Genomic DNA, 23,231 nt, shown 5'->3' on the forward strand with positions numbered 1-23,231 from the left:
GCTAAAGGCGTTCTATAAAATAGGCATTTAGGATTAGTTAACCAAAAGATGCGTTAATTTAAAAAGGACAAGATAAATACTATAAACTGAACAAGACGTAAAATTAATCCAATGCTGATAGTTTATTTTACAAGATTTTGCCAAATAATTTAGAAAGCATTTATTTGTTATCTAAATAGTTGCGTTACATCTTTTTTAAGTAGGACAGGATAGGATAAAACTATATTTAGACAAGGTTGTTTTCAAAAAAATCGCAAAAGTTCGTCTGTTATGCTATTCCCATGAGCCTTCATGATATGCTATATTGCCCAGTCTCCTCTCTTCTTGCATTGATTTTCCTTCTTCAGACGGTCTTGGTTGAAAGCCTCTCAGTAAACGAAGACGATTTGCAAGTTTGTTTCTTGGCACCGATACCTCGTCGTTCACCTACACAAAGGATAATCACACAGTTGATGATATATTTTATTATAGATAATGTATGTTTGATTAAAAAAAATTTCGCTTTCCTTTCATATCGATTTTGATTTTGTTTCACTCAGATCTGAACAGATTTTTACAGTTCACACGTTCTTTAGATTTGTGGTTTGGTAACAATCAAATTTTGAGGTGCTTTTCCTGTGATATGCAAACTTACTTGATTTAAAGGGACTGTGTCGCGGCTGAGTAAAGTTAATTTTATTAAGCTTTGCCAAATACTTGCTATGAAACTAAATGTTTGCAAAGAAATTACTTCTATGGATGGATATGACAAAACCATAGCTTCATTGCAACCGAATGTATCTCTCGGGCGTTACATATATAATTTAAATTTGAAAGCAAACGAGACTGACTTTGACCAATGTTCAGCCCAACAGTATTTTTAAAAAAACATATTGCAATCTGTTTCAATCTTCGTCACTTTTGGCCATCCGTACCTTCTTTTGTATTTCCTGTGTTATGATTGAAATGTTCCTTCACTGTTTTAAGAGGTTATTTTTTGTATTTCACCGAATTTGATTGTCATTTCCCATGCCTAAATTTGGCTAAAAACGAAATTCGCCCCAAGGCACCGCCTTCGCGCTATTTAAAATCCCTCTAAAACGCCTCACAATTACAGTAAGCGAGGAGTTGTATATTTGGTACTTCACTCCTTTCTAATGATCGATTTTCAGTGTTGGCTTATGGAGTATCTCTAATTGATGACTTCACCTGTCTGCTTGACGTGAATGGTAAACAAGAAATCAACAGGTGGGTCTCTTTGTTTCTCTTGTGCTTTTACTTTATAGAATGTACTCAAAATATGTTAATCTACGGTTTCGCTTTTAGTTTAACTAACGACTGCAATTTGTTTTCATGGCTCCGTGGTTTGCTTTGTGTACGACATCACTAATAGCACTATCAAGACCTGCCTAAAAATGATTACAGCTTTTCTTTTACAGGTAACTTTGTCGTAAAAAATCAACGACATATACCTTAACATACATAAGCTCTATTGAAGTTTATGTATAAATCTTTTGTACATGTCTTAGCATAAAACATACATGTACTTCATTTTCTCGGCAATTGTTTTTGTTTGCCAAAAAGTAATATCAGGAGAGTTATATCTTATGGAAGTGAATATGAAATAACATAAATTTACACTGCGGATCGATGAAAGTCGAATTTAGAAATGAAAGTTTATTGCAGTTATGAACGCAGTTCAAGACTTTAAGAAAAGAAAGACTAAAGAAGTTTAGGCTTTAACAGAATTCGAAATTATGACCTCCGAGATACCAGTACAGTGCTTTTTCGATTGAAGCAAACTGGGTCACTTTGTATTTTTATGTCTTATTCGTATACCAACCGTAATATCATAGCATTCACTTTGATACACAAAAAAAAACTTTGTATTTTGGTGTCCAAACCTGTCTTTTTCCGCATCTGTAATCGAAAGGACAGTTCCATTGCTGGGCTAACACAGAACAGGGAACTACAAGAATGAAGACATACAACAAAGCCAAGAAACTTATCCGCGAATTCATCTTCACCGGCCCTAGTCAAAACTTTTACTTTATCTTTCAGAGCTTGTTGAACTGTGAGTAAAATGAAAGTTAAATGTTCTTCTTTTATACGCACAAAATGACATAAATTAACGATTAACCTTTTGTTCAGTAAATATCAGCTGATGTTTAAAGACCATATTAAGTAAACGCGTTTACGCATCGTAGATTAATTCAACATTAAATACTTATGAGCCAGCTTGCCCTCTTTCAGCGTTAAAACTCAGTTGCACTTGAAGTCAGTTTATAATTAACGTATCTACTCACTGTTTATAACAAATGACGTTTAAATTATTTAGAGGCTTGGCTCACATAAGGCGCCTTGGGCGAAACTGTTTATGTTGGCACTATAAACTGAATTAAGGACAAGTTAATTTTTCAACGTGCGCGTAAAAAAAAGCGAGAAACCATCAACCATTTAAACTAATACGCGTTTTTATATTGTATAAGAAATAGTTTTCAATCCAGGGGTACAAACATAAGAATTATAACACGTGCGTGTGAACGAATGCGGTCTAATATCACATTTTAATCCCCACCTAAACTTTTTTAAGTGGGCGTTCTTCGAAAATTCGAAAATACTTTTAGTTTAAAGTGTTAAGAAAAGAATTTTTGTCAAAAGAAACCAACATATTTTGTCAAAACAATTTTGACTTACAACCACGTGGACAGTACACTCACATTTCTGTTTGCGTAAGACAAAATTGGCACCAATACATTTAGCTTTTTTACGCCTTAGTGAAGGAAAAACATTTGTTTTTTTATAAGTTTCAAGAGTTTTTTTATGGTTTGGTCTTTTCAATTTCGAACAACGTCTTACAATTTTTAAGATTGGCTTTCACGTCGTTGAGATACTTGACTTTAGTCGTGATATTAACCAAGACACAAAAAATTAAATGTATCAATCAATTTGCATTTTCTCGAAAGCAAATGCGTCGGTTGATAATCAGAGAGTTTGAGCACGGTTGTAAACCTTTCTTTTGACAATCGAACGGATCGAGCAATCCCCAGAAAGATACCAGATTGAAAACCAGCCTTAAAGAAGCTTTGGTGCGATTTTCACGAATTAAACGTCCGGTGATAAAGCGTGTTGTTTTTTTGGCGTGGTCATAGCGTCGCATTAAATTAAAAATTTATGCTGTAATTATGGTGTATAATGCTAAGCTCGAGGGCTTGTTGCGTGGTCTTCATCACGCGCTCGATCCATATGGCTGGCGAAACATGCAGACAGAGTTTTTTTATACTTTAGAAATATGCATATAGAGTTTACTGATCCATCGACAGTGTAACTTCATTCACAACCAGCAATGTACGTTCAAATAGCAACACGGCGGAATTAATGCGCGTTTATGTCCATGCTCAAATTAAAGCTAACGTCACAAATTAAAGAGAAGCCTTGTAAAACTATTTTTATGTTAATTTTCTGTCGCGTTGGTTAATAACGTGGTGGCAAGAAATTTGGAAATTATCTATAAGTTAATTATCGTTAATATATGAAGTTAGCTGGTGTATAAATTTACGAACTTGGCGAATTCAGGATAGAGAAACGATCTCATCCAATAAAAATTCTAACTGTAAAGCGCATTGAGCTTTGTAAATGCGCTATATAAGCACCTATATCATTCATTCATTCATTGGCGCTCAATCGCAGCTTCTTTATGAAATCTCCACATGCAATAATTTATCCAAATGTGTTAAAAGTTCTGAAGTTATAAAATCCCGTACGGGCGACGAAACTTTTAGACAAAGCGTTGTTGTATAATTTTCACCGCCGTAATGCCAAATAAACTGTAATCCTGTAGAGGCGGCGAACTAATTAACGGCAGTTTTCTTAGCCCCGAAGTGTAGGCGTTTTCCGTGGGTGCGTGAGTTATCGGTATACATGTAAGCTCGCGATCGAGTAGATTCCCCGCCACGTGTTGGGCCGGACTCTTTTTACCTCTCTCCCCAAGCCTCTCCCGAGTTTGAATCCAAGATGGCGCTCGCCCGATGAAAATGCGCTCGCTCGCTCGCTAGCTAAAATACACCTGCTTTGCAGTCTAGTGTTTTTTTATAATTTTAACTGTCGTAATATCTAATATTAACCCTGTACAGGCGGAGAAACTAATAACAAAGCATGTTCGTAGAATTTTTGCTGCCGTAATGACTAACATTTATCAAAGTCGCAACTCCTCTAGCAAGTCGACTTCAAGTGGTGAGTAAATCTACCACTGAGGAAAAAAAAGCAAACACGATTTTTTTTAAATGGCGATAACAATTTAACGGTGATACGCCGTGCATTAATATAAATGAAATCTGTTAGTTTTTGACTATGAGATAAATATTATTTCAAAACGGCTCGGGTATAACAGTACCAAAATTAGTTGGCAGTATTCAAACCACATAGCGTGAATATTAAAGAGAAAAAATGAAAATAATCGGGGTTTTTTGAAGGAAAAATGAACGTATGACAATTTTGGTGGTTTTGTTGCTGGACATGAAGGAGTTTTTTTCAAACATGGAAAGGCATTTAATTCCCATGGAAAAGTCTAACTTCAAATTTTCCTAACGCAACTTCAGAAAATATGTGTGGCCATGCACAAAATTAAATGAGATAGCTATACGAATTGCACGTGTTTTTTTAAAATTAACTTCAATTACCAGTACTGAACTCGTATTGGAAATGAAAGAGATGGAATTTCTGGCGAATGAGTGGTTAGAACAAGGCTAAAGCCCTAGCCAAACGCCGATGAGAATTGATGAGAGTTCAAACTCTCACTCTCGTCTGGCATGGAACTCTCATGCACTCTCATCGACTCTTATACGCTCTCATCGACTTTGAACGTGTTCAAATTTTTCGTGAGAGTCGATGAAAGTTTGACGGACTCTCGCTCTCGTTTGGCCCGAGTTGATGATAATCGATAAGAGTTGACAAAAACTCTCATGAGAGTCAACTCTCATCAACTCTCATCCTCGTTTGGCCCGGGCTTAAAATGTCTTTTAATAATTTATCTCAACTATGTCTGTAAACAAAACTGCCAAAAATTGACGACATTTACTCTTTATTTATTTTCTCAAAAGATATTTACATCTGAGAAGAAAGACATACCTCTTTTGAAAGGTTATGAAACAAACTTTCAGAAAAAATACTTTTGTTCGAAACATCCCATAATATTTTTGAATACCTTATTCTTACTAATTTTCGCGCGTACTTAATTTCGCGAAAGTTCGAGAGCCGAATTTCGCGAGTATTAATTTTCGCGATGGCAAGAAAAATTTGAGAAAAAGTGTATTAAATTTCGCGATTTTGTCAGCGTTTTATGGAGCAGTCGTCAATGATCGGACTAAGTAACTACTGGAAACGTACAAAAGTCTGCTCAATGTAACTACAAGAAGCCTGCAAACGGAAACTTTGGTGAGGGTCCTGAAGGGGGGGGGGGGGGGGGGGTTCTAAATCCCATTTCCCAGCCAAAATTTTGCCTAAATCCCATTTCCCAGCCCATTTTTTGCTCAAATCCCAGTCCCAGCAGTGAAATTTTTGGTAAATCCCAGTGCATGAAAAATCAAGGATTAAACGTACTATACGTGCAGTAACGGTGTTGTTTTAATTGTCCTAAATCCTGTTTTTATTTCTGCTAGTTGAAATTGGTGAATCCCTTTCGTTTTCTGAAATTCTCAACTCAACACATCCGTATTAACGTTTTCTCCAGTTCTTTGAGTGAGCAGTTCAGAGGAATGTCTCCGTGTGTGTTACTAGGTTAGTAGAGGAATTGCCGTCACGTTTCGTCCAATCTCGTACCTCGAGTCTTCGTTCCATACTGCGCAATCTTGACGACACGGGCGACTCTCAGCAGCTCCGTTGCAAGATTGATTTTGGTTGGTTTTAAAAACAATAAAATGGCCGGAAGTAAACACCAAGAAAATCGTTGAGTCATGGTTTTTAAAGCTAAGCATGCGCAATTCAACCGGAAGTCCGATATTTTTGGACTTCCAATCAGAACCTTCCAGGCTCGCTCGTTTCCAGATCGCTGTACAAAGGGAACGAAGACCCTGGGTACGAGGATGTGTTTCGCCCATATTGGATTACGCTAGTTTGAGCATGCTTAGTCATAGCTGTTCCGCTCAGTAACTAAATCACTGACAGGAAAATTGACCGCCACTTGAAAGACACTTGCGTGCAGGCGTTTCGTTTCAGAGTTTTCAACATTGTATCTATGCCTTGAGGAATATTATTAATATTGAGCTTGAAATATATGTTTTTTTCGTGTACTGACGTGCTTCCCATTCCCATTTTCTGGTTGTGAATCCCAGTCCCAGTGACCCAAATCCCGTTTTCCCAGGAAAAACATATGCAAATCCCAGTAAAAATAGGCAAATCCCAGTTCCCATTTTACCTCTTCAGGACCCTCTTTGGTGACTGTACTAAAGAGGTTTTGGCCAATTTACTAGAGCGAAACAGTAATCAGAGGAAGGGTGCTAGTCAAAGACAAAATGGAAAGATATTTTTAAAGGTAGATAGTTGCAGTATCAAACAATTAAAATTTTTGTTCTTATGATATACAATATGGTATATTGTCAACATATCCAGCAATTCTGGCTGAAAAAGAATGAATATAGAATTTATTACAATTTATCTAAGCTTCATGAATAATCTAATTTGATAAATTAGCATATATTTTTCGGCCAAGAAGCGTCCCGGAATTTCGAATATTTTTGTCCCAAAAACCCTTTTCCTCAAAATATAACGACCTCCTTATACTCATAGATAAATTTAGACATTAATTCCAAGCAGCAAGCAAGGTTTCGAACGCAGAAAGCAAATATTTTAGTGCATTTCACACCAAATGCGTTCGTACCGTATCGTACCAAGTACACAACTCTTACCTCAATGTCGATTCATTCCTCGCTTGTATTTCGCAGTTGACGATCAAATCAATAGAAATCCCATTATTACTGCCTTCTTTCTCTTGAAACAATCTCAAAAGCTCTCTCTGCCCTTACAACCGCCGTTTGCTAAAAGCTTCGCATCGGACGCCATTTTGCATTGAGTAGTGAAACACATTCAAGTGTTTTAGCTCAAATTTGCGAAGAGACTGGGCAAAAGCCTTGTTACGCTTTCCTGCAAGTTTCGTAAGGATCGGACGAAACGCAAATTTTTGCAAATTTTTTTGGTCGTCAGTCTTCAGTGACTGATATTTACAGGGCCGGACATGGTTGACGTTCCTTCTAACACAAAGTGTTATCCTAACAAAGGTGAAGGAAAACCCGTTCTAATGCTCAGTATAGAAAACAGGGTTTGGAGGGAGGGGAAAAATTGTCTTCGCTTGTTGAGAACGGCGAAAGAGGTTTGAATCACGCTCGCCTCTCTTTCATGAGAGAACCAATGAGGCAATTTTCCCGGATGATAGGAAGTTTCTTTGCCGGAATTAACTAGTAATACGTGACTCGCAGGGCCTCGCGAAGCTCTGGGTTGGGGAGGGGGGGGGGGTGTTATAAATAAGGAGTGGATTATTTGAAGTTGAACATTAATTGAATTATACATATTCAATTTTCCACAGTAGGCAGGAAGATATATTTGTTAGAAATTTAAAAATATTTGTTGGAGGGGTAGCATTGGATTGGGGAGTTATTGGGTGGTTGATACAATTAGTTAAAATCGCTGGAGAAAAGTACCAAATTTTCTCTTTAGCAGGTTTCCCCCTTGTTTGCCAAAAAGTACCCCCTTCCTTATTTGAGGAACTGTAAGTGTTATGTTATCCCTCCACTTAACAGTCTCTTTTGCCCCTATCTTTGTGCACCTCTGAATCTGTAACTGGAATCGATATAATTTGTGTGGTTCCAGAAAATATTCACACTCCCCACAGAAGGTTGTTCAGTTTGAACTCCCTCACACCCCTGGAAATTTGAGTTGAGATTCATACTTCTTAAAAAAAGTTTTGTTTTTTACAACCTTGTTCCCAGGGTCTTTAATCTTCCCGCCCCCTAGAGCCCCCCTCTTTTCTCTCGCCCTAGGGGGCGGGAGGATGAGAGACCCTGGGAACGAGGTTTGGCATTGAGACCCCCTTCCCCTAGGTATAATGAACAGACTGATTTGAAATCAAGCCAGCTAGTGGCCTTGTTTATTGAAAATAAATGGTTTCAAAATACAGTACATGTATATTGATTTTGTTAGTTGTGTTTTCCTATAAGCTATAGTTACAACAGGCCAATTCCGATATATTAATATTCTAACTTTGATCTGAGGCTTGGGGGAATAAAACAAAAGAAATGATTTATTCATCCCTGAAGCTTGACGTGATATCTTTTGTTTTATTTATTGATTCTAATGTTCTCCTACCTTGAGTGTTTTCCCTTTGGTATTCCAGTCTCCTGTTCCTCTGCTCCTCTGTTTCCTCCTGTATTGTCTGTCTTCTTTGAGCTAATAGCTGTTCTCTTTGCTCTGAAGTGCGTTGTTGTCTTCGCCTTCTGTTTCGTTCGCGATTAGCTTGAAGTCGCCGTTCACGTTGATCTGGAGTTTCGTTGGTATATCTCCCTCGAACATGATTTGTTGTCCCCTGGCGACCGACCTGTTCTTGTACGTCCTGTTCCGTTGAATTTCCAGTGGAATATGAAGGAATTGCGGCCAGATTCAACATATTTTCTCACAGCTTGTTTTGTCACGGGCTCCTTCACAGAAAGCACAATAAAGAGTGCGCCCGCGAGTGGCCGGGGGCATAAATTATAGCCTCAGGCCACGTAACCGGTTATAACCGGTGATTTGTTATTGTTGCCTAGTAACGGGCATGGCCCCGACACCCTCGTTCCCAGGATTTACTCCGCTTTAAAGATGGTGGCTTTGTGCTCTTTCTGGTTGGTAAAGAGGTATAAAGCGTTGGGAAGCGCAGGCTATTTTCAAAATAATCGACAAATTATTAGATAGTCGCATTTTGGACATTTATTTGAGGGCATTAAAAAAAAAGAAGAACGAACAGCAAGAGGATTCGAAGCCTCCGCCCGCGCGCCCCTGATGGCGATGAAAGGTTTATAGCCTGAATATGAATAGGCGTTGAGGGAGTATTATGTGGAAATCAGTGTTTTTTTAATCCGAAAAGAAAAACGATAAAACTGAAAGGCTCAAGATTCGAACCCACAAAAAAAAAAAGAAAAAAAGAAAAAAAAAAATATAGCCGGATTCGAACCCCCGACCTCAGTCCCGAAGATCTGATTTCAAGTTTGACGCCTTACCATTAGGCCACCAGCGCGCGGCCGTGTGACGTCATTTCCGCCACACACCAAGCTCACAAATAAATATATATATATGACCGTAAACTCCACACGAGATTTCATCCCGCCTGAGCCCTTTGAGGGACAAAATTATACACCCCGCTACGCTCGGCCTTCGGCCTCGCTTCGCGAGGAATAATTTACAACTTGCTGGTAAGGTATGTGTGTGCTGCTCTGGCTGAGTGTGTTTGCTGGGGAAAAAACAGCCGGAACATTCCCATTTTTGGATCTTCTGGCCACAGGGGTTGTCGTTTTTATTTTTCATAACAATCACTGAAAGATTACATTAGAAAACCATTCAAAGTATTATCCCAGCAAAGATGAGAGAGAACCCGCCACAGCCCGCACGAGGTACGAGTGAGAGGGCAGCCCCACCCGAAGCCAAAGGAACACAACACAGGTAAATTTGAGGTTCGAGAAATCGGGGGGTCTATACTGTATTTTAGCTGCAGTATGTTCAAGTTATCAGTGGGACGCGCGGTGGCCTAATGGTTAGCGCGCTCGACTCCGAGTCGAACGGCCCGGGTTCGAGTCCTGGCCGGGGCGCTGCGTTGTGTTCTTGGGCAAGACAATTTACATTCACAGTGCCTCTCTCCACCCAGGCGTATAAATGGGTACCGGCGAATTTACTGCTGGGGGAGGGGGGGATAATCCCTGCGATGGACTGGCATCCCATCCAGGGGGAGAAGCAATACTCTCAGTCGCTTAATGCTACGGAAACCGGGATAAGCTCCGGCTGTATGGGCCACTTGGCTCCTTTATGTTCAAGTTATCAGGGACTTATACGAAGATAAAAGAATTAAAGCTATCTATTATTTCAGTAGAATGATTCATCACGACTCTAGGAACAGTCTCTTAGTGTAACTTGAGATTCCTCGTTCAAGGATCGTGGCATTTCTTGGGTGGATGTCATTGATGTCTAATTTGGCCTGGGGCTATAAACTATCATCAAAAAGCTGCTAACTCCACTGTTAAGAAATTAAAGATTGGATGGCGTATTCAAACATGCCTAGCGCGTGCTAATATTTCAACGAACTCATTTTCAATACTCTGATGAAGGTGGACAGAGGCCACCGAAAATTTAGTGTTTAAAAAACCTTAGATCGGATGAATCATTCTACTGAAGTTAAGTCTACCGATCGCCACAGACAAAGTCTATCAATTATTTCACAGAATATAAAAACGCACCTAGCAGCTTTTTGATGATAGTTAATAGCCCCAGACCAAATTAGACATCAAAAAGTCTGGAACCACCTGGACGCAGCTGGAGAGGGTAGCAACTTAATTATACAAGGTTTGGGTTTAAAGCTAGAAGCTTGTAGGGCCGTGTATATCAAACAAAATACTAAACAAACATAATGTTATTAAAATCCAACTAAAAGGAGGCTGACCAGTTGGCTATTTACAAAGCCTGAAGGAGTTGAATTCGGGACCAACAAACACAAATCCATCCAATGGCAAGCAGAAAGAGAGCTGACGCTGGGTAACCTTTAGAAGCAAAAGGAAAAAGTAATACGTTCCGCAGGGAAAAATTGCCATAAGCAGGTTAATTGACTGGGTTTGTTTTCTTGGAAGAGGCCGAATACGTCTGAGATGCGTTGTCCGTCAAGATAAATGGCCGTACTGGTTCTCTTGAAATACAAATAATTAATATTCCTGTCATATTTTTCTTTGCCGGTTTACCAGAATTAAGTTGGCGTTAGGGATTTTATCACCCTAACCCCCACCCCAACCCAACCCCCCACGTTTCAAAACGCTCCGCCGCCTCTGTCAGGGAACTGTACGCAGGTGTACTCTGTCGGCAAGCCATTAAAACTGTTTGCATTCATAGTTATAATTACTACTGTCGTCCGGTACACATGCTAGCGTTATATTTGGTCGGAAGACGTTATGTTTTGACATGGGTACTTTGCAAGACAACCCGTCCTTAATGCAAAATCGACCGCTCGAACCCCAAAAGAATTGACATCATTCTTTTTTTAATTAGTTAACCGGCAAATAAGTTTATTAAAAACCCACTTCGCGTATACCTAAGATATATAACGCTAAAAAGCGCTGGCAAGCTGGTAATTTCACATCAAACAACTTAGTCTACATCGCGGAAACTCGCCTACTATTGGTTTTTTTAAAAAAAAAAAACAGATGGTAATTTAACTGTCAAAAGTGAATATTATTCAGGCACATAACATGACATATAAAAGGAGAGCATATATTGAGCTCATTTTAGTTTTTACTGCAGCCGACCCCTAAAGTAGGTCTCAAGCTGGTGAAGATGAATTCACGGATATTCGTGGCGTTCTGTCTTGTTTTCGTACTTGTCGTTCCTTACTTTGTGTTAGCTAAAGAAGGGAATTGGAACTGTCCTTACGATCCTAAATGCGGACGACGACAGGTCTCAACTCAATGGAACGGAAAAGTTTGTATTAAATATGTTTTCCTTCATTTCTATTCGAAAAAAGTTAAACAAGCCTAAGGTTAGTTATATGCATGCAGCTGGTCAGAATAATCTAACATCTTTAGCCGAAGAACGCAAGAAGTTCGGTTAATGCACAAGCACAACAAAAAGCACTTTGTTAACACATTCTCTGAAATCGCAAAAGTGATATTAAAAATATCTAATTTCTCCCTTCAATATATATACATTATCAAGCAGACAATACGAAAATCATCAACTAGAAGATATTTTCTTGATGACCACATCTTTGAATTAAGGGAAACTTAGTATGAGCAAGACCAAAATACAAAAGCTCACAAAAATAAATGACCCTATCACTGGCTACTTCCAACTTTCCACACCATTTAATTTGAATTTGTCTTTTCGTGGATGCATGATCAACTGCTAAACCCTCGCATTTATTTAGCGGAAGTTTTAGTTGCGCCAGATTCCTAAATTTTAAAAGTTTACTAAGCGTCCATGAGAGCATGCGAATTAAACGGCCATTATTACTAAAATAAACCGGTGTAAATATGGGGTTTGGTGTTCTGTAAGCGCTTTTGCTCCTCCTTGTAATCATTTTGTCGTAACTTTTATCTTTTTGCAGTTCTTTAATAAAAAACAAAATATTTCTAGATCCGGTGTAACAAACTTTACCATTCGTTTTCCGTTTGTTTGAGATAATTTGGAAGGAAGACCTCATAATTTCATCCGACGCTCATTTGTGGCTATCAGATGTTGTTATCTTGATAGACAAGAAAAAGGGCCTGACACCTGTTTTACTACAAGATAAACAGGAATATAACATATAGACTCTTGGTTTTAGGCCATCGTAACTTGATTAAAAATATAACACAAACAGCGGTGATAAACATTATAAAAAATCGCATTTTACTAAACTTAACGTTTCGTATGCTAAGCTACATACATTTTCAAAAGTATGACCGTTAAAATTTTGGCAACTATTTATATATTGTTATGAAAGGGTTCTGGAACCTAGACTGAGACAACTGATCTTCAGCAGTAACTTAATATTTACATTTCAGTTAATAAAATAACAACCTCTCACTCCCGCATTGGCATTTAAAGAAGGTTATAGCTCTTGAATGTATAAGGTCTCCTTAATTTTGCAGTGGAGGTCAGTTTTGCCTGACGCAAGGATTTCAAAATGATCCCATTTGATGTTATGGCGTGTGGTTTTTATGTGATCAGCAATAGCTGATGGATGGTCGCATTTAGTAAGGGCCTAAGTGTAAGTGTTCAGTTTTTCTGTCGTGAAGTCGTCGTTTTGTTTTTCAATGTAAACATCGTCACAGTCCCAGCAGCTAGCTTTGTAGATGACCTTAGATCGTTGAGAACGGTTGAGGCGGCCTTTGTACGGAAAGAAGGATTTGATGCGGCGTGTGTTCTGAAAAATGATCTTGAGCTTGGCGAAAGAGTAGAAGTCGGATACACAGGATTTAAGACGTTTAGTGGTTTGGATGCTCGGAAGACCTAAGTAGGGTAACAGGATTATAACATCTTTTTTAGGAACTGTCGCAACAGGGGTGTCTGGCTTGTTTTTGTGTCTGTTCAAAACATCGTTAACGTTGTTTTAACGGTCATACTTTTGAAAATGTATGTAGCTTAGCATACGAAACGTCAAGTTTAGTAAAATGCGATTTTTCATAATGTTTATCACCGCTGTTTGTGTTATATTTTAAATCAGGAATATAACAGTATTTGACTCCAAAAATAATAATACGCCTCTTATTTTCCTTATTTCCATGCATATTAATTTGACATCTTAGACTGTCTTGTTATACGTTATCAAATCACAGATATCTTCCTTTAGATAACCTTTTATAGTGATATGATAGTTTTGATATGGTGGTAAAAACTATTGTTTAATACCATTCTACAAAAATAAAACAGTGGGCATTTATTCCCCTTCCCCCCCCCCCCCCCCCCCCACCCCCTCTCCCGCACCTTCAATGATGGGTTCTTGGTTTTATAGCGACCACTCTATCGGGTGTAAATCCTAAGAAAAAGATTAAAACCTCTATGTGTCATTTTACTAGCAATACAAAATTTATGCACACAGAATATAAGTCTCATCCCAAATTTTCCAGACAAAAGGTTTTGCTGAGTGAACCAGCAACATCGGTATACAGATAAGCTTAGTTTCTAACCTCAATAATTTTCTTTGTAGCTGAATGGCTATTTTATGCTGCTTAGAAGGCGACTGAACGACCGTCTACGCTCAGTGAAAAACTCCCTTCCAATGCCTGAAGAAGAAAGATCAGTGCAAGACGAGAGTGGACTGGACTATATGGAAAATCCTGAAGGCTATTGAGAATAACAAAGCCACTAAGATCATCAATTTTGTTGTACCAGTCACTATAAAACATTAAACTGTATAGAATAATGTAATGAATATATTTAGATATCAAATGAATGCTATGTAAGTTGCCATTGAGCAAAAAAAATAAATCATAACAATGTCGATTTGTTCCGCGTCGTTTGTTTGTTAATTAATATTTTTGGTCTTCTATAACTTCCCAAGAGAAAAGCCATTTATATCATCTCTGTGCATGTGGGTTAAGTCTGACGTAAGAAAATTTGTAAGCTTTTCTGTTCCGGCGTTGGCAGAGCGGGAAGGAAAAAGCGGGAAACTAATGAAACAATGGCCGCCAAAACTAGGGTTAGAAAGCCCGCTTTCGTTTTTTAAGGCGCGTTTACACGACAGAGAAAATTAGGAACGGACCTGTCAAAATTTGGTCCGGACCTGACCACATTTGTAGAAAAACAGCGGGAGAAACAGTCAAATCAAAAAGGGGGCAAAAGGCGCCTATGGCCCCCGTTATGATTTGATTGTTTCTCTACGAAAGTGATCAGGTCCGGACCAATTTTCTCAGCTACAATTTCAAATGTGTGGACTCCATATTCTGGTTTCACAATTTCTAATTTTAAAGTTTTGCTTGTTTCATTGTCATATAATAGACGGCCGGATCCTTGTTGAGTTGTTTTATTTGGGCAGTCAAGATAGACATTCTATAATTTAATACATTTGTAGGACACCATATGCATGTTCACGACGTCCTCAAATAAATGTACATAAAAATTTTTTGAAGTTTCTTTCATTTTCACTGTCACATGCTCTTCTTGAAAGACTCCAATATAATGCTTTTTCCTATTAGTGCAGTGCTGCTCAAATTGAGACTCAACAATGCAGTAGTTAATCAAAAAAAAAGGAAACGCAAGTAGCTGTTGTCTTACTATTGGAGAAAAGTACTACTATTTATTTATCCTCATCGGGCCCATGAGGACTCTTAAGGCCGGACGGGAGAAAAGTATCCGGTAAATATTTTCAAAGAAAAAAATAGAGAAAGTTGTATTTTAATAGAACATTCGATCCTTACACAAAGCTTTTCATGACATTTAAATGATTTCAATTGTTGTAATGTTGTTTTTACAATTTTTTTTTATTTCAACTAAATTGGTCACCAACCTGAAAGAATCATTAACTGTTGTAATGAAATTTTATCAGTTTAATACTTAAAGGAAGATAAATTTTCTAAGATTTTGTGACCCCCAAATACATGTGGATTGCAGTTCACTAATCACATTTTTGCTTAACAACAAGCAAATGTAATTAAAATTAATTCGTAAAAAGATGGGTTAAACAAAATAAATTGGCAAAATTGTAAGAGGGCAGAGGGTAAATCTAAAAAGTGTCATAAACGAACGAAATTAATTCGCAAATAGGTGACGTTCGCCATTTTGCTGCACCTCTACACACCAACTTTAAATTTACAAAAATGTCAAAAAGGAATATAAAAATAAACAATACTAAGAAAATACGATAGTGCTAATTTATTTTTATTTGCTAAAGTAACTTAAATAATTTATTTAGTATCTAAATATCTTCTCTTTCCAACGACTTATTATTCGCTTCAGTCTCTTCAGTGTTATTCCCATGAGCCTTCCGGATCTGCTATATTGCCCAGTCTCCTTTCGTCTTTCATTGATCTTCCTTCTTCAGGCGGACGAGAGTTTCTCAGTGAACGGAGACGACTGCGAGTCGGCTTCTTGGCAGCGTTACTTCGTCATTCACCTACAACGATAATCATCAAACATTGAGACTAAAAACTTCGCAAAAGCTAAAAAAACACTGGTAATTTTGAATTTTGGAATTTGACAAGTCATTTTTCCTTTTAGTAATTTGTTTTCTATGCGAATTTGCTCGAGGTTGAGAACGTCTAGCTAAACCGGTAGAGTTCATGATACCTTAGCCTGAGTATCAGGCTTTTCTAAAGGGGAAGGGAGAAAGGGTAGAAGCGCAAAAGGAAAGGAAAGCCTGATACTCAGGTTAATGATACCTCAAACGCCAAACAACTAACCTTAAACTGCATGCCGTTTGCGGTTTGCCATTAAAGTAAAAAACCTGTAGCTGAATGTCTCTATTAGCTCGCGATCGAGTAGATTCGCCGCCACGTGTTGGGCCGGATGCTTTTTTCCTCTCTACCCAAGCCTCTTCCGAGTTCGAATCAAAGATGGCGCACGCCCGATCAAAATGCGCTCGCTCACTACTTAAAATACGCCTGCATTGCAGGTTAGTGTCTTCGCATAATTTCCACTGTCGTAATACCTCTATACAGGCGGCGAAACTAATAACAAAGCATATTCGTAGAATTTTTGCTGTCGTAATGACTAACATTTATCATGCAAAGTCGCAACTCAGTCTTCTAAGAAGACGACTTCTAGTGGTGTTTAAAACTTCCACTGAGGAAAAAAAAGAAAGCACGAATGTTTTCTACAAATGGCGATACATGTAATAACTTAACGGTGATACGCCGTGTATCGTGTATTAATATAAACGGAATCTGTTAGTTTTTGACTATGAGATATTGAAACCCCAAAGCGTAAATACGAGAAAAAAATCAAAGTAAGGGACGGACCATTATTTTTTTGGAGGGGGGGGGATGAAAAATATTGAAAAAAATTGTTTGCAGGGCCTGGAAAGACAAAATAAATTGTTTGCAAACACGATATGTATAACAAAAAATAGTAAGAATTTCGAAAAAAAAATGTTTGCAGAGGTGCATAAACTAAAAAAAAAAGTTTGCAGAGGAAATTTTTCATTCCCCCCCCCCCCCCCCTCCAAGAAAATAATGGTCCGTCCCTAATCGGTTTTTGTATGGCAATTTTGGCGGTTTGTTGTAGAACATGAAGGAGTTTTTATCGAACATAAAAAAGCATTTAATTCACAAAAAAATATGGAATTTACATATTTATTATACAAGAATACATAATCAGGTGTATGGAAAAGTAATTTTCCTGACACAACTTCAGAAAAAGCTGTGTATATGTGGCCATGCACAAAATTAAATGAGATAGCTATACGAATTACACGTGTTTTTAAAGTTACATAAATTACCAGTGCTGAACCGATGGAAATGGAACAGATGACGGAAAAAGGGGCGGGCAAATGTCACGCCCCACAAGGCCCAACGAGGGGGGAGCGCAGCAAGAGAAGAAAACAGGGGTGGAGGGAGGGGGAAATGCCGCGGAGAACGCGAAAGAGGGAATCACGCCGCCCCCAGTAAGAACCGATGAGGCAATTTCCCGGATGATAGGTAGTTCCCCAACCGGAAGCCAAAGATGATTACGCCATAAGCTATTTAAAATTATTCATTTCTTAAAAGAAATATCCTTTATAAATCTTGCTCCTTCTAAATAAATTACAACTTGCTGGTAAAGTATGCGTGTGCTGCTCTGGCTGAGCTATATTTGCTGGGAAAAAAAAACAGAACATTCCCATTTTGGATCTTTTGGCCACAGGGGTGGTCATTTTATTTCATAACGTTCACTGATAGATTACATTAGAAAACCATTCAAAGTATTATACCAGCAAAGATATGCCGAGAGATAACCCACCACAGCCCGCAAGAGATACGAGTGAGAGGGCAGTCTCACCCGAAGCCAAACCAACACAACGCTGGTATAAAATTTGGAAGTTCGATAAATCGGGTTTCTACTGTATTTTAGCTCCAGTATTGGCCTTTCCCGATTGTGCTCTTAAAATGCTGGAAAGTTGCTCACTGGAATGTAAAAATTGGTAAAAAAGTTGCTCCGAAAAACCCAAAACGTTGCTTTCAAATTAGAAAATTCCCCCAATATATGCTAATTTCCCTTTGAAGGTAAGATTTCAAAGCTTTTGTATGCAATTTAACTGCAATAGAAATATCTTAATAACGTTTTAAGGCCAAAATTTATTGAATTACAAAAATTTATTTCACAAGGAATAATCGGGCTCCTGCGATGACGTCCTGTTTCTTAATGAAATGGTAATGATAATGATAATGCATTTCATATAGCGCATTTTCCATATATATATGTTCAAATGCGCTTTACACATACTGTAATTTTAAGATACAATTGTAAAGGCCAGACCACAACACCGGGAGCTTCGTGCCCTACTCTTTGCGAATAGTGTGTGGGTTCTTTAACGTCCTCTTATATATCTTATTCTACAGAGCTCATGTAAAAGAACTCCAGATAGTTTATAATAGTGTTATTTGAAAAAGCATTTATTATAAGAGAAAACCGTTCCTTGGTGCCCGGCTTTTAGCCTAGTAACTAATTATGGACATGTGCGGCAAAACGTGCCGCAAAAATTAAACAGACATCTATGTTGATATGAAAGTCAGTCCGACAGTAAATATTGAGCAAATTTTTCTTTGAAATAAATTACGTCACTCCGGGTAGAAAAAGTTCGACCTTTATATAAAATGAAATAGTTTAGTTCAAAATTTAAAGCACAGAATACCGTAATCGTAATCATAAGGAGGAAAGAAGAGCGTGCTCAGGGAGCTGTACGCAGGTGTACTTTGTCTGTTTGTCGGCAAGCCAAAATTACTGTTTGCATATATAGTTTTAATTTACTACGTCCGGTACACACGCTAGCGTCGTATTTGGTTGGAAGGCGTTATGTTTTGACAGAAGTTTTTTTTTTCGTTTCCACGCATACTTTGTAAAAACAACCCGTCCTTTACGCGAATTTAGACATCATTCTTTTTTTTAATTAGTTAACCGGTAAGTACGTTTATTAAAAACCCACTTCGCGTGCACTTAAGATATCTAACGCTAAAAAGCGCTGACAAGCTGGTAATTTCACATTAAACAACTCAGTCTACAACGCGGAAACTCGCCTACTATTAGTTTTTAAAAACCAGTGGCAATTTAACTGTCAAAAGTGAATATAATTCAGGAATATAACATGACATAAAAGGAGAGCGTATATTTAGCTCATTTTAGTTTTTACTGCAGCCGACCCCTAAAGTAGGTCTCAAGCTTGTAAAGATGAATTCACGGATATTCGGGATGTTTTTTCTTGTATTCGTACTTGTCGTTCCCTACTTTGTGTTAGCTCAAAAAGGAAACTGGAACTGTGCTTTCGACCCAAAATGTGGACGAAAACAGGTTTGTAAAACTCTTTCTCTTGATTTATGTACCTCTGTCTTAAAACTCTTAATTACCTCAGCTCAGTGAAACGGGAAAGTTTGTATTAAGTATATGTCTTACTTAATTTCTATTCGAAAAAAGTATTAAACAAGGTTAGTTATATGCGGCTGGACGGAATAATCTAACAACATTAGCCGAAGAACGCAAGAAGGTCGGTTAATGCACAAGAACAACAAAGAGCACTTCTTTGTTAACACATTGTCTGAAATACCAAAAGTGATCAAATATCTAATTTCTCCCTACAATATCAATGCATTATCAAGCGACAGTTGACAAGAAAAACGAAAATCATCAACTAGAAGATATTTTCTTGATGACCACATCTTTGAAAGGGAACTTGACTTAGCTTGAGCAAAACCAAAATACAAAAGGTCACTAAAATAAATGACCCATTCTCCGGTTATTTCCGGCAACTTTCCACACAAATTATTTTTGTATTTTTCTTTTCGTGGATGCTTGATCATCTGCTAAACTCTTGCATTTATTTAGCGGAAGTTTTAAATGCGCCATGTCTCCTAAATTCTCAAACCATTACTTAACGTCGACATTAACATGCGAATTAACGCCATTATTAATAAAATAACTGGTGTAAATTTGGGGCTTGGTGTCCAGTCTGCAAGCGCTTGTGCTCCTCCTTGTAATAGTTTTACCAAAAACCTTTATCTTTTTGCGGTTCTTTAATGAAAAACAAAATATTTCTAGATCTGGGGTAACAAATTTTACCATTCTTTTTCCGTTTGTTTGAGATAATTTTGGAAGAAAGACCTCATAATTTCATCCGACGCTCATTTGTAGCTATCAGATGTTGTTATCTTGATAGACAAGAAATAAGGGCCTGACAACTGCATTTTACTAACCCTAAGATAAACAGGAATATAAAAGTATTTGACTCCAAAAAGAATAATACGCCTCTTATTTTCCGTATTTCCATGCATATTAATTTGACATCTTAGACGCGTTATACATGAACAAATGACAGATATCTTCCTTTAAGATAATCTTTTTGGGATATGATAGTTTTGATATGGTAGTCAAACCTATTGTGGGCATTCATTTACCCCGCACCCGTCCTCCCACAACTTAAGTTATGTTTTTGTTTTGTTTTATATATATAGCAACCACTCTATCGGGTGTAAAACCTAACAAAAAGATTCAAAACTCTCTGTGTCATATTACTAGCAACACATGCAAACTTTATGCACACAGAATATTAATTTTAAGTCCCATCCCAAATTTTAATTTCCGGACAAAGGGTTTTGCTAAGTGAACCAGCAACATCGCTATACAGATAGGCGCGGTTTGTAACTTCAATTGCTCAATAATTTTCTTTTTAGCCGAATGGCCGTTTTATGCTGCTTAGAAGGCGTCTTGATGACAGTCTACGCTCAATGGAAAACTCCCTGCCAATGCCTGAAGAAGAAAGACCAGTGAAAGACGAGAGTGGACTGGGTGATATGGAAGATCCTGAAGGCTATTGGGAATAACAGAGCCACTGAGATCATCATCCTATAATCATTCATGTCGCACCGGTCTCTAAAAAAACATTCAACTGTGCCTTACAAAGACCAAGTCTTGGAACATAGAATAATGTAATAAAAATATTTTAATAATAAATGCTATGTAAGTTGCCATTGAGCAAATAAAATAAATCATAACAATGTCGATTTGTTTCGCGTCGTTTGTTTGTTAATTAATATTTTTGATCTTCTAAAACTTCCAAAGAGAAAAGCCATTGATATTATCTGTATGCATGTGGGTTAATTGAGTCTGACGTCAAAAAATTTGTAAACATTTCCGTTACAGCGTTGGTGGAGCGGAACTGAAAAGCGGGGAAAGCTGAGGAAACAATGACCGCCAAAACTGGGGAGTAAAAAGCCCGCTTTCGTTTTTTAGTCTGGTAATCAACACTTTCAGACGTGGACTCCATGTTCCGGTTTCAGATTCAGATTTTTTATTACATGTATTTCACACTATTTAAAAAATCATACACTATTACACTATTTACAGAAAGTGCATTAATTAAAGGAAGGAAAATATAACAATAATAAGGCCAAAATAAAATGTGCTCAGTGACCAAAGAAGCATATGCTATCGTGTTGATCACTGATCAAAGCAATTTTCGTTCACCTTAGGTAGTACTTCTCTGTAATTTTACCCCCGATTTCTCGAAGCAATTTTCGTTTCCCTTGGATAGTATTTTTCTACATTTTTCCCGATTCCAAAGAAATTTCGTTTCCCTGGAAACCGATACCCCCGTCCGAAGCATCTCCCGAGACCTATACCCCCGTCCAAGCATCTCCCTGGAAGTATTCTCGACCCCCGCCGAAGCACGCCCTGAAGTACCACCCCCCCGAAGCACTCGAGACCACCCCCGCCGCTCGTTTCCCTGAAGCCCCCCGCCGACCTCCCTGGAGCCACCCCCGCCGAAGCCCCAGATCCACCCCGACCAGCCTCCCGAGACCATACCCCCCGACCGAAGCCGCACGAAGTCTCTGTATTTTACCCCCGATTTCTCGAAGCAATTTTCGTTCACATTGGATAGTATTTCTCTGTAATTTTACCCCCGATTTCTCGAAGCAATTTTCGTTCACATTGGATAGTATTTCTCTGTAATTTTACCCCCGATTTCTCGAAGCAATTTTCGTTTCCCTTGGATAGTATTTCTCTGTAATTTTACCCCCGTTTTCTCGAAGCAATTTTCGTTTCCCTTGGATAGTATTTCTCTGTAATTTTACCCCCGTTTTCTCGAAGCAATTTTCGTTTCCCTTGGATAGTATTTCTCTGTAATTTTACCCCCGTTTTCTCGAAGCAATTTTCGTTCCCCTTGGATAGTATTTCTCTGTAATTTTACCCCCGTTTTCTCGAAGCAATTTTCGTTTCCCTTGGATAGTATTTCTCTGTAATTTTACCCTCGATTTCTCGAAGCAATTTTCGTTTCCCTTGGATAGTATTTCTCTATAATTTTACCCCCGATTTCTCGAAGCAATTTTCGTTCACATTGGATAGTATTTCTCTGTAATTTTACCCCCGATTTCTCGAAGCAATTTTCTTCGCATTGGATGTACTTCTCGTATTTTACCCCCGATTTCTGAAGCAATTTTCGTTCACATTGGATAGTATTTCTCTTAATTTTACCCCCGATTTCCCGCAATTCTTCACATGATAGTATTTCTTTACCCCCACCAGCATTCTCAATGGATAGTACTGGTATACCCCCTCCAGCAATCCACTGGAAGCCCCCGTCTCGAAGTTTCTCCCTTGTATTTCCTTTACCCCCCGACCCCTATCCCCGACGGTTCCCCCCGATCTCGAGTTTTCGTTTCCGATGTATTTCGTATTACCCCCGATTCTAAAGCATTTTCGTTCCCTGATGTATTTCTCTTATTCCCCCGATTTTCGAAGCACTTTTCGTTTCCCTGGATAGTATTTCTCTTTTTCCCCCGACAGCTTTTCGTTCAATGATAGTATTTCTATGTTTTCCCCCGACGAAGCATTTCTTCCCTTGATAGTTTTTTGTATTTTACCCCGATTCTCGAAGCAATTTTCGTTCACATGATAGTATTAGTAATTTTACCCCCGATTTCTCGAAGCATTTCGTTTCCCTTGGATAGTATTTCTCTGTATTTTACCCCCGATTTCTGAAGCAATTTCCACAGTGTTCATTTTACCCTCGATTCACTTTTCGTTTCCCTTGTTTTCCTTTTACCCCGACCGAAGCTTTCGTTTTCCCCCCGCGGCTGCTCCCCGTCCCTGAGTTCTCCCCGCCGGCCGCTCCCTGAGTCGTTACCCCGATCCGCTTCTCCTGAGTATTCTCTGTTCCCCGACGAGCCCCCGGCCCCGATGGAAGCAATTTTCGCTTCCCTTGGATAGTATTTCTGTGTAATTTTACCCCTGATTTCTCAAAGCAATTTTCGTTTCCCTTGGATAGTATTTCTCTGTAATTTTACCCCCGTTTTCTCGAAGCAATTTTCGTTTCCCTTGGATAGTATTTCTTTGTAATTTTACCTCCGATTTCTCAAAGCAATTTTCGT

At 38.4% G+C, this 23,231-nt stretch overlaps 3 long non-coding RNA genes across 3 annotated transcripts; 2 read left to right on the forward strand and 1 right to left on the reverse strand.

Annotated features, from left to right (window-relative positions):
* Nucleotides 1-107: 107 nt before the first annotated feature.
* On the reverse strand, nucleotides 108-2,066 carry LOC144657711 (uncharacterized). Its single transcript, XR_013571599.1, has 2 exons — nucleotides 1,884-2,066; nucleotides 108-426 (listed from the first exon to the last, which is right to left on the reverse strand). It is a non-coding gene; the product is annotated as an uncharacterized LOC144657711 (long non-coding RNA).
* A 9,357-nt stretch (nucleotides 2,067-11,423) lies between these two features.
* Nucleotides 11,424-14,194, forward strand: LOC144657709 (uncharacterized). The gene is made up of 2 exons (XR_013571597.1): nucleotides 11,424-11,676; nucleotides 13,886-14,194. It is a non-coding gene; the product is annotated as an uncharacterized LOC144657709 (long non-coding RNA).
* A 4,593-nt stretch (nucleotides 14,195-18,787) lies between these two features.
* On the forward strand, nucleotides 18,788-20,862 carry LOC144657712 (uncharacterized). The gene is made up of 2 exons (XR_013571600.1): nucleotides 18,788-19,158; nucleotides 20,535-20,862. It is a non-coding gene; the product is annotated as an uncharacterized LOC144657712 (long non-coding RNA).
* Nucleotides 20,863-23,231: the final 2,369 nt, after the last annotated feature.

The sequence above is a fragment of the Oculina patagonica genome, chromosome 6, assembly GCF_052425735.1.
Source record: "Oculina patagonica isolate OP01 chromosome 6, crgOcupat, whole genome shotgun sequence".
NCBI classification, from domain to species: Eukaryota; Metazoa; Cnidaria; class Anthozoa; order Scleractinia; family Oculinidae; genus Oculina; species Oculina patagonica.